Raw genomic sequence first — 15,353 nt, 5'->3', positions numbered from 1 at the left:
GGATACACTGGCCATGGATAGCATATACAGAGTGGATACACTGGCCAAAGGACTTATTTACATACTGGGTAGGACAAAGTAGTTATACAGGACAGCATCAAGTTTGATACTTATAAATTGTTTATTTTTTGAAATTTTTTTTAGGATTTTTGGCCTTTGGTTGACGGCTTACTTAATTGAGACTTCAGAAATCAAAGTCATGGGAGGGGGGAGATATAGTTGTACATGGAATTATTTTGCATCTCTCAATGACAACTTGAATTATCCCATGATCATGATAAGAAAATCCATCCTGAATATTTTTTTTAATTAAACCAAATAAAATTCAAATTGCCTTGTTGTGATGGAAAACATTAGCCATTTTCTTTTTTTCTTAACAGATTGTTCATGGGACTAACTTAGAGAGCTCCTTTCCTCAAACATTGTCCTTTTGAAGGTACTGCTTTTGAATGCTTGTCTTCTGTCTTTATTTAAGGATGAAAATTGTGAATGCTTTGCTAAATTTGATTTAGAGCTGTTCTAGCTTCTATTATGCATATAATGACTCTAGGATTTGAAAGGTCTTGTTCGAATACCCTGAATCAATTGATTTCGACATCTTATGTAAATGAATCCACGGGTATCCAAATGCCAACTCACAGCAGAGAGAGAAACCTGATAAATCCTTAATGAATGCAACCCTTATTAACAGTCCATGGTCCCAAGGAGAACTCTTGTAATTTAAAGCAGCATTATAATTACCCAACTTCCCATAAGCAGCTACTGTAATGACACCAAACATACAGTTCATCATACGATGGCAGCAGAAGTACATATAGAGCTGTCTGCTTTTAATAAGTCAAATACAGTAATGGCCATTCTCCAGTAATAACAATATGGACTATATTTATGAATGCTCAGGAATGCTTACTTATGATAGCAGACATTAAGACATTAAGTAAGAAGTAAATACGGTGAAATACTGTATCTAGATAAACAAAGTGTTCTTAGACAATTTGCAATTTTTGCCCCGCGACCTCTATCATGCACTTGTGACCCAGTTTTGTCAGAGTGACAAATGACACCACAATCTACATTGTAAAGATGGCCACTCCTGTACATGTAGAAGAAATCTCTTGGTATAAAAGTAAGATAGGCAAAGCCATAATTGATCAGTATGTGTGCATTTAGAAATCCTGTAGAGTTCTATCTATGAAATAGTGTGACATGACAAAGAGCAGCTTAATTATGCAATGCCATTGCTTTAAGTTTCCAATACTTCACGTCAGAGCCTGAAGTATTGATAATGAGGTGATTGGTAGAGAGTGATGACAGTAACCTTTTACCTTTGCTATATCTTCAAAGGTCACTTGGTTTTATGGACTTTTATAGGCACTCATTTGATGTAATTGTGTACTATAATTCAGTGGGATCGGATGTATAATGTCAGAAGAAAAAAGATGCCCCTGCTGTATTTGCCCTACGTCTTCTAGACTGAAGGTCACCATGATGTGTACTTCTCATTAACAGCACACTCAAAGAATTATAACTTCGATCAATGTTGAACGACAAGACTCTGTAATAAATCTGGCTGGTGGTCCATAGCCCTCCTATCAAACTGCTTGGCAATTGTCAGTTTTCTAGCCTGAACCGTCCTCTGGAATGAGCAGCATGAGATACTTATTTCTTATAATTCTTTCATGTTTCCATTTAGATTTCCAAGTGTACATTCTGCCTTGTGCATAATAGGTATATGATTTCACATACGATTAAGAGTTGGGTTAGAAGGACAGATACAAGGTAGAAGTGTAGAGAGAATCTCTTAAACCATCACCTGTCAATAACAAAGCCAATGGCCAATGAGCTGAGGTAGGAAATACGAGGTGGGACACTGGCAGGAAGAGAGAGAATTCTGGGACATAATGAGAGACTAAAAGGAGGCATAGGGAGAGGTGAGGGAAGATATGCTCAGGAAGATGTGAAGGAAGAAGTGGTCTGGGACTGAAGGAGAGGTAACTAACCATGTGGAAGACATAAAATAGATTGAGTGAGTTAAATAAGTTACAAGCTAGTCATAGAAAAGCCTAGATATATGGCCAAGGTATTTATAAATATATCTTGAGTCTGGGTCTTATTTCTGGGAGCATAGGGCTGAGAGGAAGAACCAGGCCATAACTTCTACATGGAAGGAAAGAAGGAAGGAAGGAAGTCTTCCCTGTCATCCTTTTTAATTTTTTAACTATTTATTTTTATCACTCTTAATTATGTGCGTATTTGTGTAGGGCAATAGTTCCCAACATTCCAAATGCTGCAATTACTTTAATATGTTTCTCATGTTGTAATGACCCCCAACCATAGAATTGTTCTCATTGTTATTTCATAACTGTAAATTTTTGCTACTGTTATGAATTGTATTGTAAATATTTGTGCTTTCCAATGGTCTTAGGCAGCCCCCACAAGAAGGTTGTTTGACCTCCTGGCTAAGGGGATTGCAACTCACAGACTGAGAATCCCTGCTACATGAGTGCAGTGCCTGCATAGTCCAAGAGAGGGAATCAGGTGACACTGGAACTAGAATGATAAGTAGTTGTGAGCTTCTTAATATGGGTTCTGGGGACAGAATTGAGGTATTCTCCAAGAGCAGTACACAACCTTAAGCACTGAGATACGTCCCCAGCCCTCTCAACTTCTTGACAAACTAGGCCATTTTATCCCTGTAGTACTAGCAGTGGTGCACCTGAGAAAGAAATGGCAACATCTAGATGCCTACATTCACTCACATAGTAATGGTAGCAAGAAAAGGTGTCGGCGCTGCATCCTGCTGCTATGAGATTTACAGAAAGTCCGGCTGCTTATAGTATATTTGGAGTTCCATTCAATTAAGTTAAGCAAGCGTCAGATCATCCACATCATTTTTAAAAATAATTTCAAAACACTGAAGTAATGCTTATGAAGTGCCTGATGTGGCTCTGATAATATGCTGGGAGAGAAATGCAAAGGCTCACAACCATCCATTCACTCAGCGTTTATTGGGGATTTTGTAATTTGCCAGCTGTGCTGAATACTTTCTCCCCGCCTTGAGTTAATGACATTGTTTCTGCAAAGCCAAAGCATGTAAGTATGAAAAACACAGTGAGAACAGGACATACATGGAGACATCTTGTAATCAAGGTAATGTTACCCAATGCCTGATGAGTGCTTTCTACTGATCAGGAAGGTGGTGAACACTATCTATGCATTACTTTATTTAATATTCACTAAACTTTATACTTACTGAGGTCACCATGTTACAGCTGAAAAAAGCTTAGCTCAAAATAGTTCATTAGCTCCCTGTCTTCATTTATTTACACTGCTACAACAAAACATCGTTGTCCAATAGTTTATGGGCAATAATAATATCTTTCTAACTGTTCTGGAGTCTAGGGTCCAAAACCAAAGGCCCAACAGAGTCTACATTTGGTGAGAGCTTTCTTTGCATGGAAGCCTTATAGGGTCTCTCCTATAAGGGTCCTAATCCCACTCAAGAAAGCTCTACTTCCTTGAGCTGATAATTCTCAAAGGTCCTACCTTTTAACATCATTGCTTGGAGGTGGGGGGGAAGGATTTCAACATAAGAATCCTGGAGCAGGTCCTAACCATTCAGACCAAACTATTCAAGTCATCAGCTCATGCCATCAGCCAACAATCTTCATAACCCTCACATCCATGCACCAAACCTTTGTTCTACTATTTCTTGTTATCTGTCTAAATTTTTAGAGATACACAATACATTCTCAAAAAGCATGGACTCCGTGTTGCCTAAAACTATAAGAGAAATTTCATAAAAGGGAGAGCAATCTAGACCTTGGAGCGTTGATCTGATTTTCATGATTTGAGTAGATGAAGTTAAAAGTGGAGGCACCGACTTCTTAAAAATCGACAAAACATTCTATCAAATGGTAAGCTCTCTCTGGGATCCGTTAATTTACTAAAACTGAAACTTCTGGTCAGTAAATCTGTGGATAGGACCAGAATGGCAACCTGTATCTAAAACCTACAGTGCTAGCTCATTCCTCTTCTAGCCCCACTTACATTATGATATTAAGTTCCATTTACTTTGACATTTGAATTGGTTTTCACCTATTTATCCCTTCGACTCAACTTCAATTTAAGGTCTTATAATTTCTTCCTGGGATTACTGTTCCAAGATCAACTTGATTGTAACCTCATGCAAATTCATATATCTCTGTATTTCTCTCTAAACTTCAGTTTTCCTAGGCAACAAAATAAAACATGGTATATTTTTAGGCATGGTAATAAAATAGTTCTCCTAGGCTACTGTGAGCTTAAATGAGTCTATGCATGTGAAATAGCTAACTCAGTACCTGGTAAGTAAGATAGACTAGCAGAAGAAGAGCTTTTCTTTCCTATCTTCTTAAGGTAAGTGTCTGGGATCTGTGAATTAAACTGAAATTTTACAGATTTACTGGTACCAATGTAGGAAACTTGGAGACAGTATCTAGCCTGCCTCACACAGAATGTTTGCTTTTCCTTGGTCTAATCTATCCTTATACTATCTGTCTCCTATATTATCCATATCCCAGCCTGTGGCTAAAGTTCATTTATAAAATATATAGTGACCATTTAGGTTTGCCAATTCAAATTTTCTCAATGATCTCTTTGCCTGCAGAATGAGATCCAGACGATTTTGTCTGACCATCCTTGTTTGCCCATTAGTACACTCACTGTGTTTGCCCATTAGTACATTCACCTCATTTGCCTATGAGTAAATTCATTCTATTCGAAAAATAGTAAGCCCCTTCTACACATCAGGAATTAATAATCTAGGTCATTTGTTGGCAATGACAAAGATTGAAAACTCAAAATCTAGAACTCACAATGAAGTTTTGGAACCCAGAGAGGGCGCTGGGGTCCCCAGCATGTTCAGGAACTGGTAGGCACGACTGAGAATGCCAGCAGAGAGCATAAGCATTAGAAGAAAAAGGATTCCAGATGCTCAGGCCCCAGCATTTAAGGAACGGGGAAAAAAGAGTGCATGAAGGAACTTGGGGAGAACAATCAGCAGAAGTTAGATGGACACAAAAGGACGCTGTGATTCAATCAAAAGCAAAGAATCGAAGCCATGGTCAACATCATTGGTAGTGGTCCACCTCAGTGCCTTCAGGGATGTGTGTGGTAGCAGGGATATAAACCCAATGGCCATAGCTTAAAAAAAAAAAAAGATGGAAGATGAAAACTCAGGCTACAGATTTCTCTTTAGATATTTTCTTTAGGTCAAAGGTTCCATGAAGACAAGAGATGAGATTTCCTTTAGATCAAAGCTTTCTTTGCTAGAGATTTTTCAACCATGATCACTTTTAGAGTTAACATGTTTGAAGAAGTACTGATGGTCAGAGAAAATAGGAAAAAAAAAGCTGATCTAATTAATTTTAAGATCTGATCAGCATCTGTTTGGGGATTTTTGCTGTTGTTGCTTTTTTATTTCCAACATGATTCAGACTTGTACCAGGCTTAAGGGTCTGTCAGCTGCTGTAGAGGGGAGATTATGGAGTCCTTCTGGCTGTCTCACAGACGAAACATGGATTTTCAATCAAAACCAGGACAAAGAAAAAGTTCTCAGCTGTAGTCCTCTGGCAAATAGATATTAATAAGAGAGAAACAAACAACTCTTATTAACTTGTAAATTTCATATATACCTGGAGGAAACTCAGAGAATAAGCAACTCAAAAGCATAGCTTAAAACTCTGGCTTGTGAAACATTGTCAATAAAGTGCAATTTGAAAGCGACAACGCTAGTAGGTAAAGTGCTTGCAATGCAAGTATAAGGACCTAAGTTCAAATGCCCACATAAAACCCTTGAGTAGTAGCTGATGTCTGCGATCCTGATGCTTCTCTGAGATGATGGCAGGCAGAAACAGGAGAGGCTCCACAAGCACAAGAGCCTGTTCCTGTACAATATGCAGCATAAAAACAACAAAGAGACCCTTGCTCCCAAACGAGGTAGACAGTATTGATGTCCAAGTTTGTCCTCTGACCTTCACATGTGTGCCTGTAGATACATTTATGTTAATGAATACACATGTACACACACACACACACACAGGTTTTTAAAAGAGAAATAGTAATTTTAAAAACCAAACAAACAAACAAAGGAGTTGCAGGGAAATGACAGGCCAGAGGAAAGAGGTTTGAGACTCAAAGAACAGAAAATTGTGGAAAAGCACATAGATAATGGGAAAAGAAATCAATGTCGAAGCTAGAGGTACAGTTTGTTATGTAGATTTCTGTGGTACCATCTTCAAGTTAGAAGTTAAAGTTGTCTCCTTGGCTAATCATTGACACCCTTGGAAGGCCAAGGGGACAGAGTTACAACACATGGATTTTATAAATAATGATATATGTTTATAGTACCTGAGCTTCACTTTGCCCTAGAATTGATGTACATGGTCGCACGCAGTCAACCTAATAAGATTAAGTATTAGATTTAACCTTTCATAAGGCTCTGGGAACTTTTACAAGGTGAACACTTTAGTCAAGGTAAAACTAAGGTTAGCCAATGTTAGTTACCAGGTAAGGGTAGGGCCAGGCTTCCCAGGAGCTTAAGCTATTGGCTGTATTGAGTGTGTACCTAACTTGACTGCCTTCTACGTGTAAATGATCAATCATATCCCACCCACTCACCCCACAGAAGTGTCATGACTGGAAATAGTAAATGACCCCCAGGGTTCTACAAACAAAAGGGAAGAAACATAAAAGAAATGTTAGTGGTAAATAACACTGCGTGGCGGTGCGAGGCTACGGTCCCAACACTAGGGAGGCCGAAGCAGAAGTTCAAAGGAAGCCTGGCTACGCACTAAGATCCCAAGACACTGTCCATGAAAGTAAACGAGGAACTATAGTGGACTTTGAAGGAGACTAATCCTGGGCACCACGCTGTGAGCTTCCTAACTTGCTTGTGCATCATTGGTGTGGTTAACTGAACATCGACAAGTTGAATTCCCAGATTCAGCATAATTCAGATAAAGCATTTGACAGATAATTAATTTTGCTTAAGGTAACCCTGAACCTAAATGCCACCTCTGTCCTCCCTGCCTAAATGACCCCAAACTGAGAAGATACCGTGACAGAAGCCCAAATAGTGATTTAGTGGGGCAATTACGAAAAGTTTACATTTTTTTCCTCCTAAATTAGCTGCACAATAAAGAGTTTTATATTTGCAGATTAAGTGAAAGTTTATTAATTATTCAAGACAGGTGAGCTAGAGAACACCATCAGGTGCAACGAGCTGTAACTCATTATCACTCAAATTCAGTTATATATAGGCACTTGCATGCAATACATGCTCTCAAGCATACATGCACATGTGAGCACACGCACACGAACACACACACACACACAATGCTTGTCCTTAAGGAGTAGGCACATATATGTCACCATGAGTGTGCAGGCACACAAAAAAATGCTCGCTGACACAACAGCATGGAGGAGCTGAGATCCATCATGGCCTCAGAGGGTGCCCTGATGGTCGCAGCAGGAGAGGATGGAAATAAACAAATGGATACTTTTTTAATTTCTAAGTGACAAGATGAAGAATATTGTGGATTTTCCCCACCAGACTGTAACAATATTAAGGTAAATCAAATTTTGCACCTCATTTATTTAACAATGTCACTTTTTCAGTTGCTGAAGGCTTATTTATTAATTTGTTTATTGGCTCTCAGAATACAAGGCTGCATCAAAAACAAACAGAATTTACTTTAGAATAGAAGAAAAATAAACAGCTCTTGAACACTTAATTATAATTGGTTAGGCTTCTTTTCTTTTATTAAGTGATCATTTTTAAAAGACTACTTCACGATCATCTAAAACCCCACTTTGGAAAGACCGGAGCAAGATAAGATGTAATCACAATGTAACGTCATAGGAATTCTTAATTAACATGCAATCATGAAAGAAGAAAAGAGTCTCATGGCATTTATACCCAAGAGCCGACAACGGGATTCTTTCTATAAAGAGCTATATGCTTTATGGATATTTTACTAGTTAAAGCATTTAAAAAATATTTTCCCTATCATTCTTTTATTTGAAATAAACAACTACAAGACCACTGTCTCTGGTTGCCAAGCCAGTTCAGCTATGCTGAAGCTTCCCCGTTTCTGCTTTGAGATGGAGAGGCATGGGCGCTCCTCACGCGTCTCCGTGCCAAGCACCCCTTTCCCATCCCCATCCACCCAACAGCTCTTTCTTCTATGGATTTGCGATCAGTAAATTAGGTTATGGTCAAAAAGAAAGGCTTTCTTCCTTGGAAGTTCTAATTTCCTTCTCTCCTATTTAAACAATCGTAAGAACATAACAGTTATTGTGTAGGTCACAAATCTACCATAAAGGCTCCTCCTGTATTCAAAGTTTGGTCCTCAGAACAGCCGTGGTGAGAGCAGATTTTGAACAACCAGATCATGAAGGCTCTGGCCTAGTCATCTCACAAACTCACTAACTTAATAGGCTGTTGAGAGGTGGTAGAAACTTCGGGAAGTAAGGCTTACTCAAAGGAAGGAGGTCTATGTGTCCCGATGATGGAGATAGAAATACTACAATGTATATTTCTATCTTTATATCTATCTCTCCTGTTCCCTGTGATGTTCTCCCGCCTCCCACGGGCCCAGAAATAATCGAGTAAGACGTGATTTGTGTCTCAAAACTCTGAAACCATGAATAAGAATAAATATTTTCTCCTTTGTTATTGTCATAAGTCACTGAAGCCGCTGGAAGGACAGACACATCATTGGTCCGCCTCAGCGTTGGTTCGCCACAGCGTTGGTCCACCACATCAATAGCAAAACAAGGGCAAGAGAGGAATTTGTTAAGGAGTCAGAATATACTAGGAAGAATGGAAGCAGAAGAGAGCTGCAAGTGAAGAACTTTTTATGGATGCTCTAGGCAATACACTTGCACACAGCCCCGTGGATGTATGGACAGCAGTTTCTTTATGGTAGGTACCCATCAGAATTGCTAATCTTTCGGGTGCAAACTACACACTACTGAACAGACTTCGAAAATGGCAATAATAAATGACAATCCCAGAAAGTTGAGTTCCTACTACAGTTAACATTTTAATTCTAACAATAAAATGAAAGTGGGTACTTTCTCCCCTTCCAACTTGAATTCTTCTCATCAATTCAGTCGATTTTCTTTGAGCCTGCATGATATGGGTTTTTCTTAGCGCTATTTGGTTTTGTTTCTCTAGTTTTGTAAAGTGCTCTTTGTGTCTTTCTAGAATTTTTCTCTATCCACCTGCTATAGAAGATGCTTAGCTTGTAAACCTGCAGTTATATTGCAAGCCCGCCAAAGCTGAAGAGCTTCCCAGAAAGCAATTAATAGTGTCACTAATGTCCCACCTGCTTAAAATTGACCAGGGACCATGAAAAGAAACTGGTACATCACTGGAGAAAAATATCTAATCATCAAAAATTTAAACATTATGGATAAATCGAAAAATATCGGGGAAAAAACTGTAAACTGGTGTAGTGAGAAAATGCCAGGTCTAGCAGCAACGTTAGTTTTAGAATACTAGTTTTTAAACAACAACAACAACAAAAAAGAAAACAAAAAAATGTATTATAGAGCCTGGTAAATAAATTTTAAACTGCAAAACTTTACTTAATGTGGAAGAGCTTAGTATGTGAGTTCTATTTTAAGTAACATAATTGATAATTGGACAACAAAACTGATTGCTAAACAAGAAAATGTAATTTGGATTATAAAACCCCTGCTTTAATAAACATTTCTGGGGATGGAAAATGGTCCAGTAATTAAGAGTCCACACTGCTCTTGCAGAACATTTGAATTTGGTTCCCAGAACCCACTTTAGTGCCTATAACTACAGCCTCGGGGAATATGATCCCCTCTTCTGGTCTCTGTGGCACCTGTACGTATGTATTATATATGCTCATACACACACATACACACACACACACACAATTTTAAAAATATTTTTAATTTAAAAAAATTTCTTAAACAGTGAAAAACTGTCTACCTTATACTTTTTATATATGATTTCTTTTTTCTTTTTTATATTAACTATGTGTAATTTTGAGTATTACATATATTCCACATGTAGCTATATATTAACATAATTTCTCTTACATGTTACCTGGGGAATAATATTTATCACTACATATGAAATAATATATTAATTATACAAGTATAGTTCCCTTATGTTACATATATTTGTCCTGTATATTTTATGCATGTTAAAACATTCTCTCTCTGAATGTCCAACCAATAACTGGCCCAACTTAAGACCCACTCCATGGACAAGCTCCTGTCCCTGACACTATTACTGATGCTCTGTTATGCTTGCAGACAGGAGCCTAGCAAGGCTGTCCTCTGAGAGGTTCCACCCAGCAGCCAACTCAGACAGATGCAGACACCCACAGCCAAACAGTGGATGGAGCTTGGGCACTCTTATGGAAGAGCCGGTGGGGGGGAGGAGGGGGGCTGGATTGGGGGTCTTGGAGTGGAAAGGAACTCCACAGGAAGGTCACAAATGTCAACTAACCCGGCCCCATGAGACTGAATCACCAACAAAAGTGAGCACAGGCTGGACCTAGGCTTCTGCTACATATGTAGCAGAAGTGCAGTTTGGTCTTCATGCAGGTCCCGAACATCGGGAGCAAGGTCTGTCCCTGAACCCGTTGCCTGTGGATCCCGTTACCCAAACGGAGCTGCCTTGTCAGGCCTCAGTGGGAGAGGATACACCTAGTCCTGCAGAGACTTGATGTGCTGGGGGTAGGGGGTGCCCTCCACTCTCTCAGAAAAGAAGGGAAAGGAGGAATGGGGGAGGGACTCTGTGTGGGAGGACCAGAAAGGAGGGGTAACGATCAGGATGTAAAGTGAATAAATAAATTAATTAATGGGAAAAGGGAAAAAATAATGTCTCAGTTTTCACATTACATTTTAATTACATTCTATGGATATTATAAGTGCATTAGGAGTAAATTTTCAACCTTACCTACATATAAATCTTTAGATTTGTCCTTTTCTGTGCCTTACTCATGACACCCTTTTCCATCCTGAAACAATAAGAGATCTCTCCTGTGTTTTCAACAAATCATTTGATGGATTTGAGTGTGTGTGAGTGTGTGTGAGTGTGTGTGTGTGTGTGTGTGTGTGTGTCCAAGTGCACATGTGTGTGCTTTTCTTCTTTGGGAATTTAATCTCCACAGAACTGGTTTTGATGTCATGTGAGCTAGATATATAATTATACTGTTTCCCACAATGAAAGTCATATTTTACCTTCTGACTATGATACCACACACTCATCCAGCTTAAGTTACCCTTTGATACTTAGTGAAGTCAGTACTTACAACGAAGTCAAAGACTGCTTTACCAAAAAATGATAGTTTCATAATGCTGGACCCTCCCAGTCATGAAAATATTATGGTTCTTGATTAGTGTGTGTCTACATTAGTGTTCTTCAACTAATTTTGCAAACTTCCACATGATCATCTCACAATCTTTTGCTAAATTTTGGTGCCATGAATGGGATTTATCAAGTGATTATATCTTAGAAAAAGGAATTCTATCCATGTACATTAATTTTTATATAGAAATGTTCCTAAAACCTTTTAGTGGTTATAATATATTGATTGTTAGTTGACTGTCTTGGACCATGTATATAGATCACAACTTGCAGTCTATATTTTGTTATAAAACTATACATCATAATTCTGATTCTTATTTTCTGGTTAGGTACCTAAAAACAAGGTTGGATGACTACAGTGGTCACTTTGCCTGATGAAGTAAGGGAAGGGTTTTAAATTTCATTACCACATATAATGTTCAATCTAGCTTTTCGGGGTATTCTCTGGCTCAAAGACTCAACCTTCTTGTTTAAAAGGTTATCATCAGTGAATTCTCTATTCAATGACTTTTCTTACCTACTGAGGTGATCATATAGATTTTGTGATAATTTTTCATGTAAATAACACAAAGAGATTTGTCTCATATTTATAGAAAATCTTTGCTGGTTTTTTCAGTGAACACTATGAAGTCTTAACACAATTTCCTACATAACGCACATTTAGCTAATATTTTTTCTTAGAATTTTTACAAAAGGTATCGAAACAGAACTGTCTGTGATTCTCTTTGTCTACTGTGTTTTATCTGCTTGGTCCTCCTGCTTACACCAGTGTGGGGTAGCATTTGTAGGACAAAGCCCTCTACATTCTCTGAACACACATATCCCTTTCTCACAAGTTATGCCTCGACTATCTTATGAGCAGTGGATTTGGAAAGCACAGGGCAGTCTTGGTTACAAACTCACTTCTTTAATCATTACAGTTCTCCTCACGTCTTCCCATTTTTCTTGAGTAAATTACAACCTGTAAAAGAAAACCCTGTTTTTCTTGAGAATCATATTATTATATCATTGTTTTCAGATATTTTTCATAATTTCAAAATAATTGTTGACAGTATGCCTTGATGCTTAAATATCTATCATTTAAGTCAGTTACTTTAGTTTTATCGTTATCAGCTTTCTCTTTTTACTTTTTTGACATTTCCTGCTTCCTTTTATTGACCACCTTGCCCTCTCAAGTCTGACCACTGTTTATTTTAACTTTTGATTGTAGAAAATCTTATAAAGGACAGTACTGTGAACTCCACGTAACCCTCCCAGTTTCAAATGATAAACCCCAAGCCAATCATTATTTTTAAATAGAATCAGATACTGTTTACTGCACCCATATGTACTATAGTATATGTCCCTAAAAGATGAATTATCTTAAAAGTAGAATCACATTTACATTGTCATCTCTGAAGATATAAAACTCTTAATATAACCAATTCTATTTAGTGTTGAATTTTTCTTACTATCACAAGAATGTTTTGAAGCTTTATATTTTGGGCTTTTATTAAGGTCCATATACTGTAACTGTCTAAATCCTTATAAGTTTCTGTCACCAATCTCTCATTTTGTATTTGTTGTTTGAGTTGAGTAGGTGGTCCTTCAGAGAATCACTTGGTCCGAATGTACTATGTAACATAATTTTAAAAAATGTAATCCCTTAAGTAAAGATGTTTTGTGTCTTTTTACTGGCAATTCTAATTTAAACCCATAATTTCAGAATTTCTGCTGAATCTCATTAATTTCATGTGCCTACCCCTTTCCCCAACATATAAAACTCCTTTCCCATGACAATACAAATATTCGTCTATACCAAATGGTTCCTGAAAATTATTGGCTAGATTTATAAGCCTGATCAAATGAAGTTTGTATATTTTGTTTAGAAAAAATCTATAATGCTAAGTAGCACACAAACATATGTGCTGTCTATTCAGAGTTTTGTATGCAATATTAGGAGGCCGTGGTGATAATCCACCTATATTTACCAGTTTGATGGGAGGGATGGGTTTAGATGTGAGAAAATGTCTTAGCATTTATTTTGTTGTTGTTGTTGTTGTTGCTTTGAAGCTCAAGCTTGAACACACCACTCCAAAAAAGAAAAGTTCCTCTCAATTAGTTATCAATGACCACCATAAAAAGTATGAGCATGCTCATGGCAGATCAGAAGACAGGGGGCGCTCTAAAGAGTTTGAAGCAGGCGAAATCTAACCAGCCGTGAACATATCGTCAATCCTTTACCTTCCTGTGGAGTTACATGCTACTGTTTACAGCTGTTCAGGGTGACAGTGAACAGTTCTAGACACTGATCCAGACAGGCTAGATGTTTAGTATCCAATGATCTGAACAGAACCTGCTTTCCCTGATGAAGCCTAAAATGACATCCATAGTTTCTGGTGAACCTGAATGTACCTTTTTATATGATGAGATGTTGTTCTCCATTCTTTCAAGTAGGAGTGATAGTGAATAAATCGTGTTAATGCCTTCCAATGTTTGAACATTTGTAAAACGCTGTCTTCCTTTCTACTCCAACAGCTTTCGGGATTTTTTTCTTTCCAGTTCTTCTTTCTTTGATCTTGTATCTCCTCATACCCCTGCCTCCAACTGTAAGGGAAAAGGGGGCAGGGTAGCAATGTAACCTGTTTTCTACAGTTCTGCTCACGTCAGTTGCTAGTTGACTAGAGCTGAGCATTTCTAATGGATTGCCTGCTAAAGGAATTTAAATATGGGTCTGTTTCGTTTGGGGCCTTTTCGAGTTGGAAGTTGAACAGCTGTTGTACTGTATACTTTTGCTTTCTTTATTGAAAAATTGAAATCAGGCTTGTCTTGATTTTTCTCTCCTATTAAACTGCTATGTTCAGTATTTTGAGGGGGTGGAGGCAGGGACTGTTTCACAACAAGCACGCGTGCACGTGCGTGCGTGTGTGTGTGTGTGTGTGTGTGTGTGTGTCTTATAAAGACTATACTCTCATTGTAGAAAAATTAAAACAAACAAAAACAAAAACAAAGATGGGGCTAAAAGTCCACACATACACTCTTTTTAATTTATTCATTTGTTTAAAGGATTATTTTCAAACATCCTAACTAAAGTGTTCAATTTTAGTATCCTTATGGATCAATGCACTTTCTCATGCCTGCTCTGGTCACATCTGAGACTCAGATTGTCACCTCTGACCAGTGACAACCTTCCCATGCTGGTCCTATGCACCATTTATATGGGACTTGTAGTCATAATGGCTATCTGAATTTCTGATGTGACCAGAAATTATTATTAAGTTAATGTTAAAGTATAAACATATTTATAACTGTTAGTTATGAATCGCCTGTTCCAAACATAGACCCAACCCCTCCCTGGTGGACTTGGGTGTTTATAGATAAATGACATTTACAAAGACAGCCTGAGCCAAGACAAGTTCATGACCCATATACACTTGGATGTCATATTTTTTAGAATTTTTCCATGAACATAGCTAGAAAATAACCTCTTAGATAAAGTATGCCATGCTTTATACTGATAAATCTAATTAAATCCGTAATTACAGAGTTTCTGCTAAGCCTCATTAATCTCACTTTTATCCTTTCTCCCTACACTGAAAACCTTTGTGTTTAATGACAATAACACAAACACTCATTTTCTTTATCCTTCAGCATATGCAATGCTTACAGTAATATAGCCACTAAAAATGGTTTACTTCTTTTTGCCCTACAAAAATACAACGAATGTAAATAGGTTACTTAATAAAGGAAAAACTCCAGGGGACTGGCAAAATGGCACAGCAGCAAAAGGCACTTACCACCAAGCCAAATGTGATTGGCTTCGACCCCAGAATTACACGGTAGAAGGAGAAAACTGCAAGTTGTTTATCTCCACTAGTGTGCCGTGATACAGACATGCATGCACAAACACAGTCTCTCTCTCTCTCTCTTTCTCTCTCTCTCTCTCTCTCTCTCTCTCTCTCTCTCTCTCTCT

The sequence above is a fragment of the Grammomys surdaster genome, unplaced genomic scaffold, assembly GCF_004785775.1.
Source record: "Grammomys surdaster isolate TR1022 unplaced genomic scaffold, NIH_TR_1.0 143, whole genome shotgun sequence".
NCBI classification, from domain to species: Eukaryota; Metazoa; Chordata; class Mammalia; order Rodentia; family Muridae; genus Grammomys; species Grammomys surdaster.
Note: the sequence above shows the minus strand (reverse complement) of the source record.